Source organism: Neovison vison, chromosome 11 (assembly GCF_020171115.1).
Source record: "Neovison vison isolate M4711 chromosome 11, ASM_NN_V1, whole genome shotgun sequence".
NCBI lineage: Eukaryota > Metazoa > Chordata > Mammalia > Carnivora > Mustelidae > Neogale > Neogale vison.
The window spans coordinates 33,507,916-33,530,000 of NC_058101.1; the positions used below are offsets into that span (position 1 = coordinate 33,507,916).

The 22,085-nt window shown below is 42.5% G+C and overlaps 1 protein-coding gene across 1 annotated transcript in view; it reads right to left on the reverse strand.

The window, feature by feature from the left end:
* LOC122890204 (RNA polymerase II subunit A C-terminal domain phosphatase SSU72-like) overlaps window positions 1–22,085 on the reverse strand; it is a 44,876-nt gene that overhangs the window by 18,860 nt on the left and 3,931 nt on the right. The window lies entirely within an intron of this gene.

A 22,085-nucleotide genomic window follows, 5' to 3' on the forward strand; every position in this document is an offset into this window, starting at 1 on the left:
GCCCAATGGTGGCACATTTTTAATTTCGTACACTGCATTATTGTGTGTATTGCTGACAGAGGAAAAATTCTATTTTGACAAGTCTTAATGAAACCCCAAGCTTTCACTACTAGCTTTACATATCAGATGGTTGGAAAAATTTTCGCAGAGAAGCTTCCTGGTTCAGAGTCCTCTCTAAAAAGTTGCATCAGCTTCTGGCCTTCACCTGCCAAGCTGGAGGAACTTAACCCTCTGGGGCAAGTTGGAAAACAGAGGCTATATTCGACCTACCTTGTGCCCACCTTTGGGGGAAGATTTCCTTCTCACTCAGGTTACATGTCCCACAAGGGTCAGCTGTGGCTCTGCTCCATGTTGTTTACATTTGGGTAGCCAGGGTACAGGACCTGTCCCTATATGGAACATGAGGTCTTGTCACAGTGAAAAGAGAATTGGCAGATCATGGGAAATCTTTTAAGGCATCTGCTTAGAGTGGTATATGTCATTGCCATTTCATTGGCCAAGATAAGTCACATGACCAAGCCTAAAGCCAGTGGGGGAAGGGGGATGTGCAGTTCTCCAGTAGGGTTGGACTCCAAATATGGCTGCATATATTTGGGATAATAATATGGTCTATCTCATTAGCCCTCTGGGATTGATTATAGGTAAAGATATTTGGAATATTTGCAAGATACATCTGCAGAATGTTGGCTTTCAAATGTCTATTTCTGGGGGAAATTAAAACTAACAAACACATAATGTGGAGTGCCTGGCTGGCAGTAGGTAGAGCATGCAGCTCTTGATCTGAGGATTGTAAATTCGAGCACTAGCTTGGGTGTAGAGATTACCTAAAAATAACATCTTTTAAGAAGCAAATGAACAAACAAACAACTAACATAATTATATTGTCTTTAGTGAAATGCTTTAAAGTAGGCTATAGATCAGAGCTGTCCAACAAAAATGCAAGTCATATATTGAATTTAAAATTTTCTAGTAAATTTGGGGCACCTGGGTGGCTCAGTCAGTTAAGTGTCTGCCTTTGGTTCAGGTCATGATCCCAGGGTCCTGGGATTGAGCCCAGAGTCGGGCTGCCTGCTCAATGGGGAGTCTTCTTCTCCCTCTCTCTATGCCCTCCCCCCCTTCCCATCTCTCCTCCTCTCTCTCAAATAAATAAATAAATAAATAAATTCAGATTTTTAAATAATAAATAAATAAAAATTTCTGCTAGATTAAAATGTAATACATGAATTTTGTTTTAATATATTTATCTAACCAATATATCCAAAATGCTGTCATTTCATTGTGTAATCAATATTATAAAACATTAATTGGGTATTTTCCATTCTTTTTTTCATATAAACCTTTAAAATCTGGTATATATTAGAGCACATCTTAGTTTGAAGTAGTCACTTTTTATGTTGGTTTTTTAAAAAAGATTTATTTATTTATGCTTAGAGAGAGAGCAAGACTATAGGGGGAAGCAGTAGAGGGAGAGGGAGAGACAATCTCAAGCAGACTCCCTTCTGAGCATGGAGCCAGACACAGGGCTTGATTTCATGACCCTGAGATCATTACTTGAGCCAAAACCAAGAGTCAGATGCTTTACCGACTGAGCCACCCTGACACCTCTGAACTAGTCACATTTTCATTGCTTACTAAGTGCGTGTAATAATGACTACCAAATGAGACAGCACATGTCTATACCACTCAACCTGTTTATTCTGGTAGAAATAAGACTGATTAGTTGATAGATCCTTAAAACTCGGGATCAACATCCTTCAAACTTGGGATCAACATCCTTCTTTGTTAAGTGCAGGTTCAATACCTTTCAGGAAACACAAGCAGATTTCGGGTATAATTATTTAACTATTGAGTACTTAGCTATATGTTCTTTTACCTCATGAAGAAATATATCAAAGCAAATTAAAATTTTTTTCCTGACGTTTGTTGACCTGTCGTCAGCCTTTTAATTGGTGGACAGGAACCAGCTGAGTCAAGAATGTACAAACTTTATTTGGATTTCTGGTTATTAATATTTTTGCCAAATTTATCTTCTAATATCAGCTACAGGATTAAGGTGGGCAAGACTGACCTCTTGACCATATTATTTTAAGTGTGGTTATAAACAATATGTCTCAGCACAACTTCCTTTAATGGATATGTTAATAGTTTGGCATTACTTTGGGATGAAAGGAAAGAAACATTTGCTTTCTCTCTTAAAATAGTAAGTAGGAGTGTCCTTGTAGACATTGATGAAAAATAGTCATGAATCAGTCATAGCTTTATAAGACAAAGTTTCCAGATTAACAAGATAAAAGGATCATCATTAACTGAGAAAAAAAGAAAGCTAAAAAAAACTCCACAGAAAACATGAAACTAAGCTAGTGGTTCCCTAATATTTAAGTGTTCAATGTTAAATGAAAATGCACAGCAGGTCAGTGTGTTTACTTAACCCTGAGGAGTGATTTGTGGTTAATTCATCTTGGTAGGTCCCTATTTTGGATATGTTTATATCTGTAACACCTACCACAGACATGGGCATATAGTATCTAGTCCATTAGTACCTGGTGAATTGAGTTAAAGTTAGCCATTTCAGAGCCTGTATGTCAGAGGGATAGTAACGAATAGTTACCCATTGTGGGGGGGGGGTTGTGCAGGGGAGCTGGAATGGGCAGAGGAATTCTGAACAGAATGGCAAGAATCCTGGAGACATTCACACCAAATGCTGACATGACTTGAAATGTCTCTCAGGAATCCTAACCTTCAAAATAGGTATTATATGGGGTGCCTGGGTGGCACAGTCAGTTAAGCATCAGACTCTTGGTTTTGGCACAGATGGTGATCTCATGATCCTGAGATCAAATCCCATGTCTGACTCTGCAGACTCTCTGCCCCTCCCCCCAAATAAATTAATTAATCTTTTAAAAAATTAGTACTACTTAATAGTAAGAAAATCATTCGTAGCCAGTACGGTGAGTCAAAAAACCTTAAATATTAAAACGCTATGTGTTTTATTTGAGGATTCAAAGGAAGTTTCTCTTGGTCTGGTCTTGACTTAGCTGTGATTTAGCGCTGTCTCTTTAAGATGACTAATGTCTTCAGAAGCAGCCCAATCATGTGGAATAGTTTATATAAGTCCCCAAGAGGGACACAAATTACTCCACCAGCTGCATTCCCTCACACCAGGAAAAAGACTCCAATATATTTCTTGGCTACTATAAAATCTCAGAAGTTTGAAACATACTAACACAGAAAAAAAAAAAAAAAGCTATGATGCAACCACTTGCTCTCATGAAAAGCATCAATAGTTAATCACGTGTAAAATTCAGAGGATGCTGGAATAAAAGAGTTCTCAAACATCAACTAGCCCAGTCCCTCTCCTTTTTCAAATGCAACAGCTACGGACTAAAGAAGTGAGATGAGTCAAAGCTTTCAGTGTCATGGTTTGATGTGACAGTGACCTTACAGCTCACCACCTCGAAAATCCTTCCAGCCTGCAGTGCTCCCTGACTCCATAGGGGGACACATTCTTTTTTTTTTTTTTTAAGATTTTATTTATTTATTTGACAGAGATCACAAGTAGGCAGAGAGGCAGGCAGAGAGAGGGAGGGAAGCAGGCTCCCCGCTGAGCAGAGAGCCCGATGAGGGGGCTCAATCCCAGGACTCTGGGATCATGAACTGAGCCGAAGGCAGAGGCCTTAACCCACTGAGCCACCCAGGCGCCCTGGGGGACACATTCTTAAACATAATTGGGACATTGGTTTTGATACATCGGAAACAACCACCACAACAAAAAATAACTGAAACATCAATAACAATTTTGTTCAGTAACACGGTTCTTTTTGGTAATTATTCAAATATTCTGGTGTGCATTAGCTAAAACATTGTGTCTGTTTATACTATTACCAAAAAGAACCGTGTTACTGAAGAAAACCATGGTGGCTTAGAGATTAGTGGCTTGACTCTTGAATATCGAACTTTTCTATATGGCGACATAGCAAAGTGATTAAGAGGTCTCAGGATCTCATCTAAACATCAGTATCCCCAAAGGTCCCATCTTCAAATATGATCATGGGGTGGGTAGGGCTTCACATAATGAATTGTGGGGGAGGGGGGCAAAATTCAGTGGATAGCTATCAGGAAACCCACATGTACCAGATTTTTCTTTCTTCCAAATGTTGGTGGATGATGGCAGGGTCATGAGCAGATAGGAGAGAACTATACCCACCTGCTCTCTCCACCTCAGCTCATCTGGTATGTATGACATAGTCTGTGACTAACATGATCCTGGCTCATCTTGCAGTTTTGCTGAACCATATTCAAGCTTTCTTGTCAGATTGCTAGACCAAAATTTTCTTCTAAGAAATATATTTTTTTAAGATTTTATTTATTTATTTGACAGAAAGAGAGATCACCAGTAGACAGAGAGGCAGGCAGAGAGAGAGGGGGAAGCAGGCTCCCTGCTGAGCAGAGAGCCTGATGCGGGGCTTGATCCCAGGACCCTGGGATCATGACCTGAGCCAAAGGCAGAGGCTTAACCTCTGAGCCACTCACGCACCCCGAAATATTTTTTTGTGAAAAATTTATTTATTTATTTGACAGAAAGAGAGATCACAAGCTGGCAGACAGGCAGGCAGAGAGAGCGGGAGAAGCAGGCTCCCCGCCGAGCAGAGAGCCCGACGCAGGGCTCCATCCCAAGACCCCAAGATCATGACCAGAGCCAAAGGCAGAGGCTTAACCCACTGAGCCACCCAGGCGCACCCCAAGAAATGCTTTTAATAATAAATTGGCATTAATGATGATATCTAAATTTTCATTAATTTTTTTAAAAAGATTTTATTTAGGGGTGCCTGGGCGGCTTAATTGGTTAAGTGTCTGCCTTTAGTCCAGATCATTATACCAGGGTCCTGGGATCGAAGCCCGTTTCAGGCTTTCTGCTCTGTGGGGAGTCTGCCTCTCCCTCTGCTGGCTGCTCCGCGTGCTTGTGTCTCTGTTGCTCAATCTCTCTCAAATAAATAAAATCTTTAAAGAAAATATTTTTTAAAAAGATTTTATTTATTTATTTATTTGAGAGAGAGAGAGAAAGACTGAGCACAACCGGGGAGGAGGGCGGGGAGAAGGAGAAAGAGGCTCCCCGCTGAGCATGGGCCCAACACAGAGTTCGATTCCAGGACCCTGGGATCATCACCTGAGTCTAAGGCAGACGCTTAACCAACTGAACCACCCGGGGAACCCCCAAGTATTCATTCATTTTTTTATTAAGATTTTATTTATTTATTTGACAGAGATCACAAGTAGGCAGAGAGGCAGGCAGAGAGAGAGAGAGGGGAGCAGGGAGCCAGATGTGGGGCTCAATCCCAGGACCTTGGGACCATGACCTGAGCTGAAGGCAAAGGCTTTAACCCACTGAGCCACCCAGGTGCCCCTGTTCATTAATTTTTAATAGCAAAGAACTTGTTATTATAGATTGGATTATATTCCCCACCCAAAATAAGATACTCTGAAGTCCTAACTCCTGGTATTTCAGAATGTGACCTTACTTAGAAAGGTCAGTGCAGATGTAATTAGTTGAGGAAGGTCATACTGAGTGGGACCCCCAGTCCAATATGACTGCTGGCCTTGTAGGAAAAGGAACATGTGAAAACAGAAGTGCAGGGAAAATGCCACGCAAAGACAGAAGATTGGAGTAACGCATCTTTAACCCAAGCAATACCAAAGATCTGCCAAACCACGAGCAGCTAGGAAGAGGCAAAGAAGGATTTTCCCATAGCTTTTAGAGGGAGGGTGGCCCGGCCCGGATTTCACACTGCTGGCTTCCAGAACTATGAGCCAGTAAAATCCTGCTGTTTGAAGTCACCTCGTGTGGAATGCTTGATTATGGCAGCCCTACAAAATGAATACAATTGTCTGTCTTCGGAAATTGGGTTGTAACAGATGAGTTAGAGGCACTTTATATTCCTATATTAAGTTTGTGTTTACCCTTTTTTGTTGTTGTTGTTCCTTTTCAGATATGGTGAGAAAACAAGAGGTGATCAGAATTTACTCTTCATTTTGAAAATTCAGAACTGGCGAATTCCATCACAGCAAGCATAAACCAAGCAAAGATGAAGGTCAGTATGTTGTTTTATTTGTTTATTTATTTATTTATTTATTTTTAAGATTTTATTTATTTATTTGACAGACAGAGATCACATGTAGGCAGAGAGGCAGGCAGAGAGCGAGGGGGAAGCAGGGTCCCCGCTGAGCAGAGAGCATGATGTGGGGCTCGAACCCATGACCCTGGGATCATGACCTGAGCCAAAAGCAGAGGCTTTGACCTACTGAGCCACCCAGGTGCCCCTGTTGTTTTATTTTATCTGAGAAAATAAAGAGAATATTCCCTGCAATGTGTGGCTTAGTGCCAGGGCAGTTGTTGGGAAAACAGTTATATGTACATTAAAAATGACATTTACAGAATCAACTATCAAATTATTTACAGAAAACATTTAAAATGAAATCTTCATTCCCAACTCCAATATCAAAGAATGGTATTAAGATTGTTTACAATATTAATTATGCAAAGTAGGTGGAGGATAGCAGACTCACAAATAAATTGACAATTTATTTATTTTAATTTTTTTAAAAGATTTATTTTTTTGACAGAGAGAGACATAGAGAGAGAACACAAGCAGGGGGAGTGTGAGAGGGAGAAAGCAGGCTTCCGACCGAGCAGGGAGCCTGATGTGGGGCTTGATTCCAGGACCCTGGAATCATGACCTGAGCTGAAGCTAGACGCTTAACGACTGAGCCACCCAGGCGCCCCTAAATTGCCAATTTAAATGGAAACTGCTCACTCTTAAAAGTCTAAGAGATATCTTTGAAGTACTGCTTGCCTCAAACACAGGGAGAATATTGGAGATTCACAAAGGTTGCTAAAGTCTTATACTTCACCAGAATCATTTTTGAAGTTAAAACATTTCTTTACATTCTCTCATATCATAAAATACAACATACTCTCTACTGATGTTCGTGGAAAAATCCAAGAATGTTCAAGTCAAGTTTTTTGTGTGTATAAATAACCTCTATGTTCAATATTGGAAAAAGTAACATAGTACTGGAAGTCTTAGCCACAGCAGTCAGACAACAAAAAGAAATAAAAACATCCAGCGTGCCTGGGTGGCTCAGTTGCTTAAGCACTGCCTTTGGCTCAGGTCATGATTCCAGGACCTGGAGTCCCAGTATTGAGTCCAGCATTGGGCTCCCAGCTCCCGGGGATGTCTGCTTCTCCCTCTGACCTTCTCCCCTCTCATACTCTCTCTCTCTCAAATAAATAAATAAATTTAAAAAAAATAAAAATAAAAAATAAAAACATCCAAATTGCCAAGAAAGAAGTCCAATTCCCACTATTTGCAGATGACATGATACTCTATGTAGAAACCTGAAAGACTCCACCAAAAAACTGCTAGAACTAATACATGAATTCAGTAAAGCTGTAGGACACTAAACTCTACAGAAATCTGTTGCATTCTATATACCAAAAATGAAGCAGCAGAAAGAGAAATCAAGAAATTGATTCCATTTACAACTGCACCAAAAATAAATAAGATATCTAAAAATAAACCTAACAAAAGGGGTAAAAGCTCTGTACTCTAAAAACTATAGAATATTTATGAAAGAAATTGAGGGAGACACAAAGAAATGGAAAGACATTCCATGTTCATGGATGGAAGAATAAACATGGTTAAAATGTCTATACTACCCAAAGCAATCTACACACATAATGCAATCTCTATCAAAACACCACCAGCAGGGATGCCTGGGTGGCTCAGTTGGTTAAGTGTCTGCCTTGGCTCAGGTCATGACCCCAGGGTCCTGCAACTGAGCCCCACATCAGGCTCCCTGCTCAGCGAGAAGTCTGCTTCTTCCTCTCCCACTCTCCCTGCTTGTGTTCCCTCTCTCGCTCTGTCTCTCAGTCAAATAAATAAGTAAAATCTTTTTAAAGATAAAAAAAATACCACCAACATTTTCACAGAGCTAGAATAAACTATCCTAAATTTTGGATGGAGCCACAAAAGACCCAGAATAGCCAAAGCAATCTTGAAAAAGAAAAGGAAACCTGGAGGCATCACAATTCCAGACTTCAAGCTCTATTACAAAGTTGTAATCATCAAGACAACATGGTACCGGCACAAAAACAGACACATCGATCAATGGAACAGAATAGAGAACCTCAAATGGGCCCACAGTGATATGTCAAGTAATCTTCAACAAAGCAGGAAGGAATATCCAATGGGAAAAATAACATCTCTTCAACAAATGGTGTTGGGAAGATTGAACAGAAGGATGGAACTGGACCACTTTCTTATACCATACACAAAAATAAATTCAAAATGGATGGAAGTCCTAAATGTGAGGCAGGAAACAATCAAAACCCAGAGAACACAGGCAGAAGCCTCTTTGACCTCAGGCATGGCAACTTCTTACTAGACATGTCTTCAGAGGCAAGGGAAACAAAAGCAAAAATGAATTAATGGAACATCAAAGGACAAAAATCTTACGCACAGCAAAGGAAACAATCAACAAAAATAAAAGGCAACCTACAGAATGGGAGAAGATATTTGCAAATAGCATATCAGATAAAGGGTTGGTATCCAAAATCTATAAAGAACTTAAACTCAACACCCCCCCCAAAATAATCCAGCTAAGAAATGGACATGAAGAGACATTTTTCTAAAGAAGACATACCGATGACTACAGACACATGAAAAAATGCTCAATATCACTCATCATCAGGGAAACACAGATCAAAATCATGATGAGATACCACCTCACACCTGTCAGAAAGACTAAAATAAACAACACAGAAACAACAGATGTTGATGAGGATGTGGAGAAAGGGTAACCCTTTTATATGTTGGTGGGAATGCAACCTGGAACAGCCGCTCTGGAAAACAATATGGAATTGCCCCCAAAATTTAAAAATAGAACTACCCAATGACCCTGCAAATGCACTACTAGGTATTTATCCACAGGTTACAAAAATACTGATTTGAAGGGGTACCTGCACCCCGATGTGTATAGAAGCATTGTCAACAGTAGCCAAACTATGGAAAGAGCCCAAATGTCCATTGACTGATGAATGGATAAAGAAAATGTGGTTTGTATATACAATGGAATGTTACTGAGCCATCAAAAGGAACAAAATCTTGTATTCACAATGACATGGATAGAGCTAAATGGTATTATGTTAAGTGAAATAAGTCAGTTGGAAAAAGATTTTATTCATGTGTGGGATTTAAGAAACAAAACAGATGAATATAGGGGAAGGGAAGAAAAGAAAAGAGAAAGAGAGGGAAGCAAACGGTAAGAGACTGTCAAGGATAGAGAACAAACTTATGGAGGAAAGTGGGCGGTGTGTTGGGCTAAATGGGTAATGAGTATTAAGGAGGGCATTTGTTACGATGAACACTGGGTGTTATGTGCAAAGGATGAATCACTAAATAAAAATTTTTTAAAATACTGAAAACAGGAAGGGAGGCCCTGGTTGGCTCATTCAATAGAACATACAACTCTTGATCTTGGGGTTGTAAGTTCCAACCTCCATTAGTTATAGATATTACTAAAAAATAAAAATTTTAAAAATCCATTAAAAATACTGAAAGTGGAGAGTCCTAAAGGGAGAAGTGACGTGCAGAATAAGGAAGACCTAACTGAGGTATGACTTGCTGGTTAGCACTCATTTACCCAGAAATGGAAGGGAATGGACACTAGAGAGTAACGTGCTTGATCTTTAAAAATACTCCTTGAGGGGTGCCTGGGTGGTTCAGTGGGTTAAAGCCTCTGCTTTCGGCTCAGGTCATGATCCGGGGGTGCTGGGATCGAGCCCCTTGTCGGGCTCTCTGCTCAGCGGGGAGCCTGCTTCCCCACTGTCTCTGCCTGCCTCTCTGCCTACTTGTGATCTCTCTCTGTCAAATAAATAAATAAAATCTTTTAAAAAAGTACTCCTTGACAAGAAGGGTATGCTATAAAGATATGGTCAGCATAATAAATGATATGTAGGGGCGCCTGGGTGGCTCAGTGGGTTAAGCCTCTGCCTTCAGCTCAGGTCATGATCCCAGGGTCCTGGGATTGAGCCCCACATCAGGCTGTCTGCTCAGCGGGGAACCTGCTTCCTCCTCTCTCTCTGCCTGCTGCTCTGCCTACTTGTGATTTCTCTCTGTCAAGTAAATGAATAAAAATCTTTAAAAAATAAAATAAATGATATGGAATACACACACTCTCTCTTTTATTCTAAGGGAGTATGATCTCTTCCTGCTAGACAAGTCTGATCCAGTACCTTCTATGTGCTGAGAATACATGTGCTTTGAAACATATATTCAAAGACCTGACTTTCATGGGGCTGGCATTATCATGGGGGAGACAAAAAAATGATGTATTGCTCTAAGATATATTCTGTCATTTTGCTTGGAGATCACACCTTTGAAACTGAGGTTATGAATTGCATCACATGGGGAAGCGAGTTGGATGGTTTCATCCAATTTGAACATTCACAGACACATTTTGAAGTCTGTCTCTTCTGGAATTGTGATGGCAACAACAGAGTGGTATTTCCCGCCAGTTCAGTTGTCAGCTTAGTTTCACAGCTGTGGATAATCTTGAGAATTCTTTTTTGTCACACTGAAATTCTTCCCACCTACGGCAAACGTAAACACCTACTTTTTTGTTTTGGGCCTCTCCTGTTCCCAGCACTCTGGAGATGCCATTGTGCTGATGGCGAGAAAAGAAATTTTGGAGTCTAGGGGTGTCCCCATGGCTCGGTTGGTTAAGCTCCCGACTCTTGATTTCAACTCAGGTTATGATCTCCTGGGAGTGAGTCCTGTGTCAGGCTCAGCCGGGGAGTCCGAGATTCATTCTCTCTCTCCCTCTGTCTCTCCCCTGCTCTTTCTCTTCCTCTCTATTTATTTATTTATTTATTTAAATTTATTCTTTAAATTAAGATTTTATTTGTTTATTTATTTGACAGAGAGAGACACACACTCAGTGAGGGAGGGAACACAAGAGGTGGGAAAAGGAGAAGCAGGCTTCCCACTGAGCAGAGAGCCCAATGCGGGGCTCGATCTCAGGACCCTGGAATCAAGACCTGAGCTGAAGGCAGATGCTTAACCACTGCGCCACCCAGGTGCCCTTGTTTTGTTTTTGTTTTTAAGAAGAAATTTTGGAGTCTAAAGAATTACTCCATGTACATAAGTTCAACAATCAGTTTTCCCTTAACTGAACAAAAGACTCAGGGCCCCTTGTCTACCTCTTACAGTTCCATCAAGGCCCTCTGGGAGAAAACACTTTGGACTTGAGTCATTTCATGAGGATCGCCTCATTTTCTTTCCATTTCTCCTTGCAGCTGTCCTGATAGGCTCCCAAGCTTTCGTCCCCATGCCCTGCAATCTACAGAATAAAGTTCAAACATGATCATCAAATGATTTGGGACATCAGCACAACAACTGGATTTTCAATCTATGCCAGATTGCTTGGTTTTTAGGTAAAGGGAGGAACCCAATTTTGAAATTTTTTTTTAATTAATTTATTTATTTTTAGTAACCCCTACCCCCAGCAAGGGGGCTCAAATACAAGACTCTGGGATCAAAGCATGCCCCTCTAACTGAGCCAGCCAGGTGCCTCATCGATTCTGAAATGCCCTCCACTGCCCAGCACACCAGAAGTGTCCGGATTCTTAGTTGCAAGGGAGAGAAATCAACTGTGGCTCTTTAAGGAGAAAAGATGTTGATTAGAGGATATCAAACAGTTCAGCTGAAGAACAAGGCTTAGAGACTACAGAGCTAGATCAGGCCCCAGACCATGTTCTGGAATTGGTCCCATGAAGCCACCACTGCCACCGTACTGGGCCCAGGTACCACAGCTCCGAACCCTCTCCATCTCACACACAGAACATGGAACGTTTGTGCTGAAACTATAGACATTGCCAGCGCTTTGCCCCGTGTGTGTCTAGCGCCTCTGCTGCTGATCTCTTCTGCGGGATTCTCCTCCGGTTCGACTTCTTCCACACTTGCTTCCGGTGCAACCGGCCATCATCGCATGCCTGGCCTCACGGTGAGAGAGCCTGGGTCAAAGGGACTAACTGACGTTTTCTTTTTTTTTTTTTTTTAAAGATTTTATTTATTTATTTGATAGAGAGAGATCACAAGTAGATGGAGAGGCAGGCAGAGAGAGAGAGAGAGATGGAAGCAGGCTCCCTGCTGAGCAGAGAGCCCGATGCGGGACTCGATCCCAGGACCCTGAGATCATGACCTGAGCCGAAGGCAGCGGCTTAACCCACTGAGCCACCCAGGCGCCCCTAACTGACGTTTTCTGATTCTAGAGTAGGAGATGCCTTCATCCAGGGAAGGAGGTTCATGCACAATGGTGAATATTTCCCTCCCCGGCCAGGCTGAAATGGACTTACCTAGACAAGCAAGCACCCGAGCTAGGAATAGGCTGGAGACTTTTTTTTTTTTCTTTTTTAAAGATTTTATTTCTTCATTTATCAGAAAGAGAGAGAGAGAGAGCCCAAGCAGAGAGAACAGAAGGCAGAGGAAGAAGCAGGCTTCCCGCTGAGCAGGGAGCAGGATGCTGGGCTTGATCCCAGGACCACGGGATCGTGACCCGAACTGAAGGCAGACGCTTAACTGACTGAGCCACCCAGGCCTCCCTGGAGATTTTAGCTCTCTTTATGACATAGCCGGAGAGGGTGATAGTTCTTCTTACGGCTCCCCTCCCTTGGCCCTCCAAGCCACTAAACACAACTCATGACTTCAGTGGCACTGAGGGCGCCGAAGGTCGTCTGTCCCTTAGGCATCCTCGTGACCCACACTGCCCGACTCCAGGGCCACCTCCTCCAGGAAGTCTAGAGATTACTTTGCCAAGGGGATTCCTTTGTCCCTGACTGCCTCACAGGATCTGCTGCCCTCTTAGCTCTCAATGCTCCCACAGTACTCTGCTTTTACCTTCTGTGGCGCTTGCCCACCTTGCAGTTAGTAGTTGTGTAAATGCACTCAGTGGTCCATGGAAGTTCCAGAACCTTCTTCAGGAGGAGTTAGTGCTGGGATCAACGTAATGCTTGGAGGCTGGAACTGTGCCTGCTTCACAGGTTCCATGAGATGGAGATTTTGTTTGTTTCATTAGGAAGACAGGGGTTTTCTTGGTGCTGAATGTGCCCCATTTCCTCAGCAATCACCTCTCAGCTCTGCTGCCTTTTTCTTCGTGTGAAAGTTCAGAACTCGGGCTTTGCAGCCCTCCCTCTGTCCCTTCCCAGTTGTGTGACCTTTCTAGCTGGGCAGCGTTTGGGCAGTGACTTCTCACATACTCCACAGGATTTGTGGAGACTTTGTTAATACCCGAAAGTCTTCCAGGGCCAGAGGTTTTCTCGGTTCTCCTTAGCATTCACCTCTGCCCAGAGCCTTGCTTAGAGGAGAGCCTGGTCGAGTCCGTTCAAGTGAGATCCAGCATCTGGAGGGATTTGCAGGGAGGCTGGGGATTTACATTGGCTTTTACATTACGGTTAAATCCTGTCATTGTGGTAAAATCCTATCACAGCAATAAGAATCCTGAGGCAGCCTCAAGGGGAAAAATTTGGGAGGTGGAGATAGATCGACTGTAATAATGTCAAATAAGAGATCCTGGAAGAAAAAAAACAAAAAACTGTCCACTTAGTCCATAAAACTTACTTGGTCATTTTGATATGATGTTATCTAGAGCATGCTTAGTTTCTCTGCCAAGAAATCCATTCTCCCCCATGGGTTCCTTTCCAAAAATAGCTGTTCGTCGCATGCATCTTTCATGTGCACCGGGATCACTGAGGATCTTGGTCAAATGCAGAATGTAATTCCATAGATCTGGGTGGGACACAAAAGTCTGTAAACTCCCAGGTGATGCCGAGGCTGTGGGTCCACCCACCACATTTTCGGTGGCAAGGATATGCACCACGGACGAAGAGGGAGAAAAATGAAGATCTCTTTTTCTTTGACCGTTGCTAAGTAAACAGATGTCCAGGCTTAGGAAAACCCGTTGTAACTTGAACTGTTTCAAGATACCTGTGACTGTGATAGGGTTTCCCCACAATGTATCCGCTTAGCCTCCCCCCACACCCCCCACCAAGCGACAGTGGAGGAGCTATTTATGACTATATTACTATGTGAAAAGAAAATACACATTATTTGTCTGAACCTTCAAATCAATAACAAGATGACTAAAAGCACTTCAACAGGTAGGAACAATCTACAGGCTCAGATTAGGTGAATATTCAAAGTGGATTAAAAAGGGTTAAATTCTATTTCTTTAAGAGCCTATCTTAAGGGGCACCTGGGTGGCTCAGTGGGTTAAGCCTCTGCCTTCAGCTTAGGTCATGATCTCAGGGTCCTGGGATCGAGCCCCGCATCTGGCTCTCTGCTCAGCGGGGAGCCTGCTTCCCTCTCTCTCTGCCTGCCTCTCTGCCTGCTTGTGATCTCTCACCCTCTGTCAAATAAATAAATAAAATCTTAAAAAAAGATGAAGAGCCTGTCTTAAGAACCATCTGGTATGTTTGTTCAAATGCTGGCTCCTGGGGTCCACCCCAGATATAATGACTCACGATCTTCATGGGGGGGAGGGGGCGAGTATCTGAAGTCCATCCAGGCAATTGTTACTCATATTAAAATTCAAGGAGCACAAGGGTAGAGCCTTTGAGTTCACTGGTAGGACTTCATATCATTTGATGATCTCACAAGACACTGAATGGACAATGATGTGAGTGATGGTAGTCCCAATCCTTATCTTGCCCTAAAATATTCTGTGATTTTTGACTTTGTTTTCTTACCTAAGTCCTAAAGAAATCAGTCTTGGAGTTTCTGGACATGTCATTAGACACCACTGACAATCTGGCCCTATGCCAAGTGGGTTTTTTTTTTGTTTGTTTTAAAGATTTTATTTACTTATTGGACAGACAGAGATCACAAGTAGGCAGAGAGGCAGGCAGAGAGAGAGGAGGAAGCAGGCTCCCTGCCGAGCAGAGATCCTGATGCGGGGCTCCATCCCAGGACCCTGGGATCATGACTGAGCCGAAGGCAGAGGCTTTAACCCACTGAGCCACCCAGGCGCCCCAAGTGTTTTTTTGTTGATATTTGTTTTTTGTTGATACTGATAGTGGATAAATACTACTAGTGCGTATGTAATATAACCAGGTCAATGTTACTCCCACAGCTTGTACAACTTGTAATGGAGTACTGTGTACTTTCTTCCTCTTTATAGGAAATACAGAGTTAACTAGACGAAATAAATTTCCACCAAAACCTACAGCGATTTACTTGGAACTCTTTCCTCCCCCCAAATCCATGAAAAAATAAGAGTATCTAACAGAGAAGGGACAATAAATTCATGATATCCCTAGAATGAATACCATCCTTGACTAAGCAACTGTGGAGGGACAACAATAGCCATTCGGGGGTCTTTTTCAGGCTGAATAAGGTTGTAGTCTCTCCAGCCCCCATACCACTGAGCGACAATTGTATCTATAATTGTGTGGTATCTTAAAAGCATTTTCTGTGTAGTTTTTATCGGAGAACAGCAGAAGTTTACCAGAACCAAAAATACTTTTCTTCACATTGTTTAGAGGACTTTCATGCTTTTCATCCATTCTTCAGAAAATGAAAAGCTAATGCCATGTAATCACAATTTCCTGGGATTCTGAAAAACCATTAAAGAGGCACATTGATACTCTCTGAATGGAAACACTGTAGCACGTTTTGGATTGGCTCTGTGGTGGGGGTTCTTGACACTCATATGGCTAAATCAGAGTTTTCAAAGGTTTCTTTTGTGTCCCAAACACCCAGACAGTCTGATTTCAACCATTAAGTGCTTCTGGGTGAATGCAGATGGTAAGTTTGCTTTTTTTTTTTTTTTCCTTTAAGGGGGAAAAAAGGAAACTTAATTAAAACCTATATTAATTATATCAATCCTTCAAGCCTGACAGTTACTACAATTTCATTTTTGTATGTGTGTCAAATGTAATGTTTTAAAGTTATATTGCCTACTGGAGTATTTCATGTTTCTAGATTTACTAAAAACCAACCGAATACCATTTGAAATGAGCTTTCTTAGGAACAGGGAGAAGCAGGAAGTTTTCTGGCTGCTTAGTTTAAAGACTTAGTTTAAAGACAAAGTAACACGTCTGCCTTACTCGGTATAATTGACTGGGTTTTAAAACCAGGCTATTCTTCTTCGGCCACTGAGGTAGCCTTCTCCTCCTTTCTTCAAAAATATCTTTGCAGTGTATGATCATATATAGAGTCCCGAAACAGTTTTCAAGAGCCTCATTGATTCCCAGGAATATGGTTGTACAGAAACAAAATTGGTTTGCGGAGTCCCCCCAGGTAAGTGCAACAGCCAGCATCACTTAGGAATGCTATTACATCCTGAGTGGTGTGTAGGGAAACCCACGCTGTCAAACATGAAGTGATAAAATACTATGGCCTCAGGGAAGTCAAGAGTCCACATTCCTGTGTAACGGGAGATGTTTTAGGCTCTCTGAATAGGAAGTGGGCCTTGCTACCAAAAGAGAGATCAAACCCCTTGGGAAGATCAAGGTCACGGAGCAGTGGATGGGAGACAGAGAGCTGTGGCTCCTGCGGCCACGCTCTTTGTGGGTAAGTAAGTCTCTAAGAGTCTGAAACCAGAAGCAAATATTTCAACAGGAATAACGTGGCTCACCCAGAAAAGGAATGTTTCAGGACTGAGCGTGTGTCACAGTTACCCCTGGGGTGGGGGGCAGTGGAAGGGTGAACCCACGGGATACTAGAGTTTGTTGCACAGATTTCATTCTGGAGTTCAGTGATTTTCAATAAAATCCTTCTGTGACCTTCACAAAGTCCAATGTCGAAGATCCCCTTTAAGGTGTTCTATATAAAAATGTAGGTCTGGTTCACCTGGCTTGAAGAAGAGAAAGTACCTTGGAAGGATAAAAGCTCTCTTGCCAAAGTAGATATGGTCTGGTTTGGTCCGGACGTGCCACACTTGAGTCCAGGACCAGTGATGAGTCCAACAGGTTATACTGACCTGAAGAGTCATGTAACCAGATCTGGTTGACGTAGGACCCCCAGGACTATGTGAAAAAGAAACGAAGGACAGATAAACTGAGAGCTGAGATTTTTGAAAGAACACTTTGTGTGGAGGCTGAGAAAAATTAAGGCCATCCCACCTCAGGTTAAGCCTTAGCATAAGTACAGCCATCTTAGCTCCGGCAGCCATCTCAGACCCCTGTCCCCAAGGGCTAAACTTTCCCCTACTTTACTTTAGTTCTAAAGACCCCCACCCTGCTTTAGTAACAAGAACCCCACCATGATTTGGTTCCAGAGACCCCCACCCTGCTTTGGTTCCAGGAACCCCCACCCTGCTTTAGTAACTGGAACCCATAAATACCCCTGCCTTAACTAAGCTTGGGGTCCAAGTCCCTACTCCGCTGTGTCGGGTATACTTGGGCCCAAGCTTAAGCTTGTCGAATAAACCCTCGTGTGATTGCGTCGGTGTTGGCTCCTTAATCTAGGTTCATTGAGAAGAAATGATTATTGCACCCTCCTGATATGTACAATGCTTTAATAGGTGTCACCGTGCTGAAGGGAGCAGAAGGTGCCGGAAGGGAAAAGGGGATGGGTCTGCAACAGGTTAATTTTAATCTACTACTGCGTCTGCATTGACAGCACTGTAGAGATCCTGCAGCATCTTGAAGTATGCTGGGACTCGAAAGCGAGGCATGGGGTTAAGAGTAGGCTATCTGGAGCCCAATTACCAGGGTTGAAATTCCAGCTCTGTCGCTTCCTAGCTATGTGGCAGTCTGTTTCCTCGCTTGCACAAGAAGGATAGCAGCCATGCCTCTCCCAGAGTAGGAGTTTACCAAAAACATTTGTTATAAGTTATCTAAGTATTAGCTATTGTCATCGAACACTGCTGAAATTGTCACTTAGCAGTCAATGAATGCCACTCCATGCTGTGTCCCAAATTTTTGAAAATGATTAATCCGCGAAATTCATTATCAGTGACTGTGAGATGACCTACCAGTTAGAATTCACAACTCTCCAATCACTCCAGAAAAATGGAAAATTACCATACAAAGATGAAGATCCTGTTTTTGGACTTGAGGATGTTGCAAGTCTATCTAGAAGACTCTTGGAGTTCTGTATTTTATTGAATTTGACATATTATGGATTCAATTCTTACTGTTTATGTGAATCTAATTCATATTAACTGAAGGAAAATAATTCAGATTTATCTGAGGTAGCAAAAGCACCGGTTTTCAAGTGCGCTAACAGTTCTTGTCCACCAGAGGGCAGTCCATTCATTAAAACCAAGAACAGAAATGACAAGAATAAATAAAACCTGTAATTTTATTTTTAAAAGATTTTATTTATTTATTTATGACAGAGGGAGATAGCGAGAGAGGGAACACAAACATGGGGGAGCTGGCGAGGGAGAAGAAGGCTCCCCGCTGAGCAGGGAGCCGGATATAGGGGATACGGCGCTCCATCTTAGGACGCTGGGATCATGACCTGAGCCGAAGATAGCTGCTTAATGACTGAGCCTCCCAGGCACCCCAAAATCTGTAATTAAAAAAAAAAATCACATTTTAAATTAGTTTCGGTTTCAATAAACCTTTAACCAGGTTACAACCACATAGCAAAACTGGTCCTTATTCTTACCCTCTGCTAGATGGACGATGGAGAGACAAGAGAAAGCAAAAGGAAGTACTAATCCTTAATTTGGTCTCAAAACCAAGTAAATCCATGAGCAGTCAAATGAGTGTACCCTAGCAAGTGAAATGGATCAAGGCAGAATTCACTGTACAGAACGGGGTTTAAATGCAAGAGAACACTGAAAATTAGTGGGACAATTGAGGCTTTAAGTACATGGTACCTACCTATAGACCAAAGACTGGTTTATGTCTCCTGCTTCCTTTAAAATGTGGTGAGAGAAATTGCATCTGTAAAAAACAGAACAACCCTGAGCTTCTCAGTTAAGAAATACATCCCTAGGGGCGCCTGGGTGGCTTAGTGGGTTAGGCTTCTGCCTTCGGCTCAGGTCATGATCCCAGGGTCTGGGCTCAGATCATGTTCCCAGGGTTCTGGGATAGAGCCCTGCATTGGGCTCTCTGCTCAGTGGGGGGCCTGCTTCCCCCTCCCCCTCTGCCTGCTTCTCTGCCTACTTGTGATTTCTCTCTCTATGTCAAATAAATAAATGAAATATTAAAAAAAAATAAAAAGAAAAAAAGAAATACATCCCTAAATGCAGGATTACTGCTATTCATTTTGGTGAAGGACATGGCGTTCAAATAAATGGTCCTATTTCATACATTCAGAGTAAGGATAGAATAGATGTGGACCGATACCAGAATATAGAAACCATCCTTAATGACAGAATGAAACTAAACATTATAAACTTGGAAACTTCTCTGGATATTGGTGAAGTTAATGCTGCAAGTCCATGGATCTCACTTTGTATAACAAGGAACTAAGGGGAGAGCTGGGTTCAAGCATGTTCTGCTTTACAATTTACAAGGGACTAATCAGATAATGGAATGATCAATGATCTCAGTGTTAAAAGAGCCAAATACAAAGTCTAGTGTCTCTACTTTTCAGTTATACAGCCTTGGGCATTACATAGTTAAGAGAGTTTTGGAAAACTAGAAATGGCTAATAACTTAAGTTATGAGGAAGAGGGGCGCCTGGGTTGCTCAGTGGGTTAAAGCCTCTGCCTTCGGCTCAGGTCATGGTCTCAGGGTCTTGGGATTGAGCCCCGCATCGGGCTCTCTGCTCAGCGGGGAGCCTGCTTCCTCCTCTCTCTCTGCCTGCCTCTCTGCCTACTTGTGATCTCTCTCTGTCAGATAAATAAATAAAATCTTTAAAATAAAAAGGTATTAGGAAGAAATAAAGTCAAGTCAGATGTATAAGTCCCTCTACCATGTGGATCATAATCATATCAGATATTTGCAAAGCTTTCTCATTTACAAAGCACCGTCTTCGCAGTGCGCTGTCTCCCCGTAAGACTTTCTTCAGATGGGATTTTGCAAGAAGTAATGAGGTAATTCACACAAAGCCCTTGGAAGCTGCCTGAGCCTCAGAACCAGACCACAATGAATGACAGCTGTTATTATTATACTTCAACCCTCCAACAGTCCCGTGCAGTAGAGATCACCATCTTCATGTTTCCAGATTTTGGAACATCTGAGGTACAAGAGAAATCAAGTGATGTATCCAAGGTCACAAAGCTGAAATGTCAGTCCCTGGAACTGAGCTCATCCATGTCGTCTCCTTTTTCTCTGCATGTTCCTAGACGCTATTCACAAAAAATATGAATGATACTATAAAGAGGGCTTGGTTTTTTTTTTTCTTTGAAGAATATAACAAAGTGAGAGCCTCAGTCACATACTTACCATTAGCTTTCCCGTCTTTTTGGTTCTGGTCTTGTGGTTTCATGTACCCCAAGCACTCTGTCCCTGCATCAGTTCAGAGCCCAAGTTCTTTTTTTTTTTTTCTTCCAGCTTTATTGAGATATAATTGACATATATCATTGTGCAAGTTTAAGGTAAAAGCAGAGGTTTTTAATTTTATTTTACTTTCCTTTTCTAAAGTAGGCTCCACACCCAGTGTGGGAGTCAAACTCACAACCCCAAGGTCGAGTTGCACAGTACCCCGACTGAGCCAGGCAAGCATCCCAGTGAGCAGAGGATTTTAAGCTTTGCTGCATCTAAGAATGCCCTGGTGAGTTGTAAAAGGTACTGAGGCTCAGGTTGGAAACCAGTCAAATTAAATCAGAATATCACACAAGAGATTCCTTCCTCTTCTACTCTGTCCACACACAGTGAGAAAGTGTGAAGCTGGAACTCAAAGCCAGTTCCTCCAACTCCAGATGCGGCCATATGTAAACACTCTCAGGGCACCTGGGTGGCTCAGTCTTTAAGCATCTGACTGGCTCAGGTCGTGATCCCAGGGTCCTGGGATGGAGCCTCGTATTGGGCTCCCAGCTTGGTGGGAAGCCTGCTTCTCCCTTCTGCCACTCCCCTGATTGTGTTCCTCTCTCTCGCTGTGTCTCTCTTCTTTCAAATAAATAAAATCTTGAAAAAACAAAAAACCACTATCCGTCTCAAGAAGTGAGGCCACAGTTACAACTGGGCACCAGCTACAAAAATAAAGACTTTATGGGGGTACCTGGGTGGCTCAGCTGGTTAAGCATCTGCCTTTGGCCCAGGTCATCATCCCCGGGTCCTGGAATCGAGCCCTGAGTTGGGCTCCCTGCTCAGCAGGGAGCTGGCTTCTCCCTCTCCCTCTGCTGCTCCCACTACTGTGCTCTCTCTCTGTCAAATTAATAAATGAAATCTTAAAAAAAAAAAAAAAGACTTTGAAATGAAAGAGGAAGGATTGCCCAAAAGGCGGATTGCCGGGAAATTATAAAGCGTTTAGGAGGCAAGTTACTTGCGGAGTCAAACTAGAGAGAATCAATACGTGGGCACGTACTGGCTCCCTCTTCCAGACATGGTGGAAGTATTCTGGCGTGAAACACCCCCTTGACGAAATGCCAAAAAAAGAACTGGCCCACACAACCCTGCCTGACTACACTGTGTCTCCAAAGAATGAAATGAATCCGAGGGGCAGGCAGGTCTCCGATAAAATCTCCTTGATGATAATTACTGTCGGACAGAGATATGGGCCTCCGAGGCCGAGAACAGCGTGGCAGATTTTTTTTTTGTACTTAATAAGGGTGTAATATAGAGCGAAGAATAAATCGAAATTAGAATGTCTCATAGAATCTATTCACTAAAACATTTTCCTAGTCAAGCTAATGGATATCCCCTGAGCTCTAAATTCACCGACGAGAAAATGACTTGTCACGGATGTCAAGGAATCCTGAGAAGTGAAGATCAGATTCTCTAGATCATCACAAAATATGGAGCTCCCTTTTCATGATCTTCCAGTGACAGTTTACCAAGTCCTCTCCTTCTGCCTCATGCCCAGATGCAACAGGACTGCACGGATGGCCGGTGGGATCAGAACCCCTGCCTAGAGATCGGGATTAGAAGCCCAGGTCAGAACTGTCAGGGCAATTCTGAAGAGTAGGAG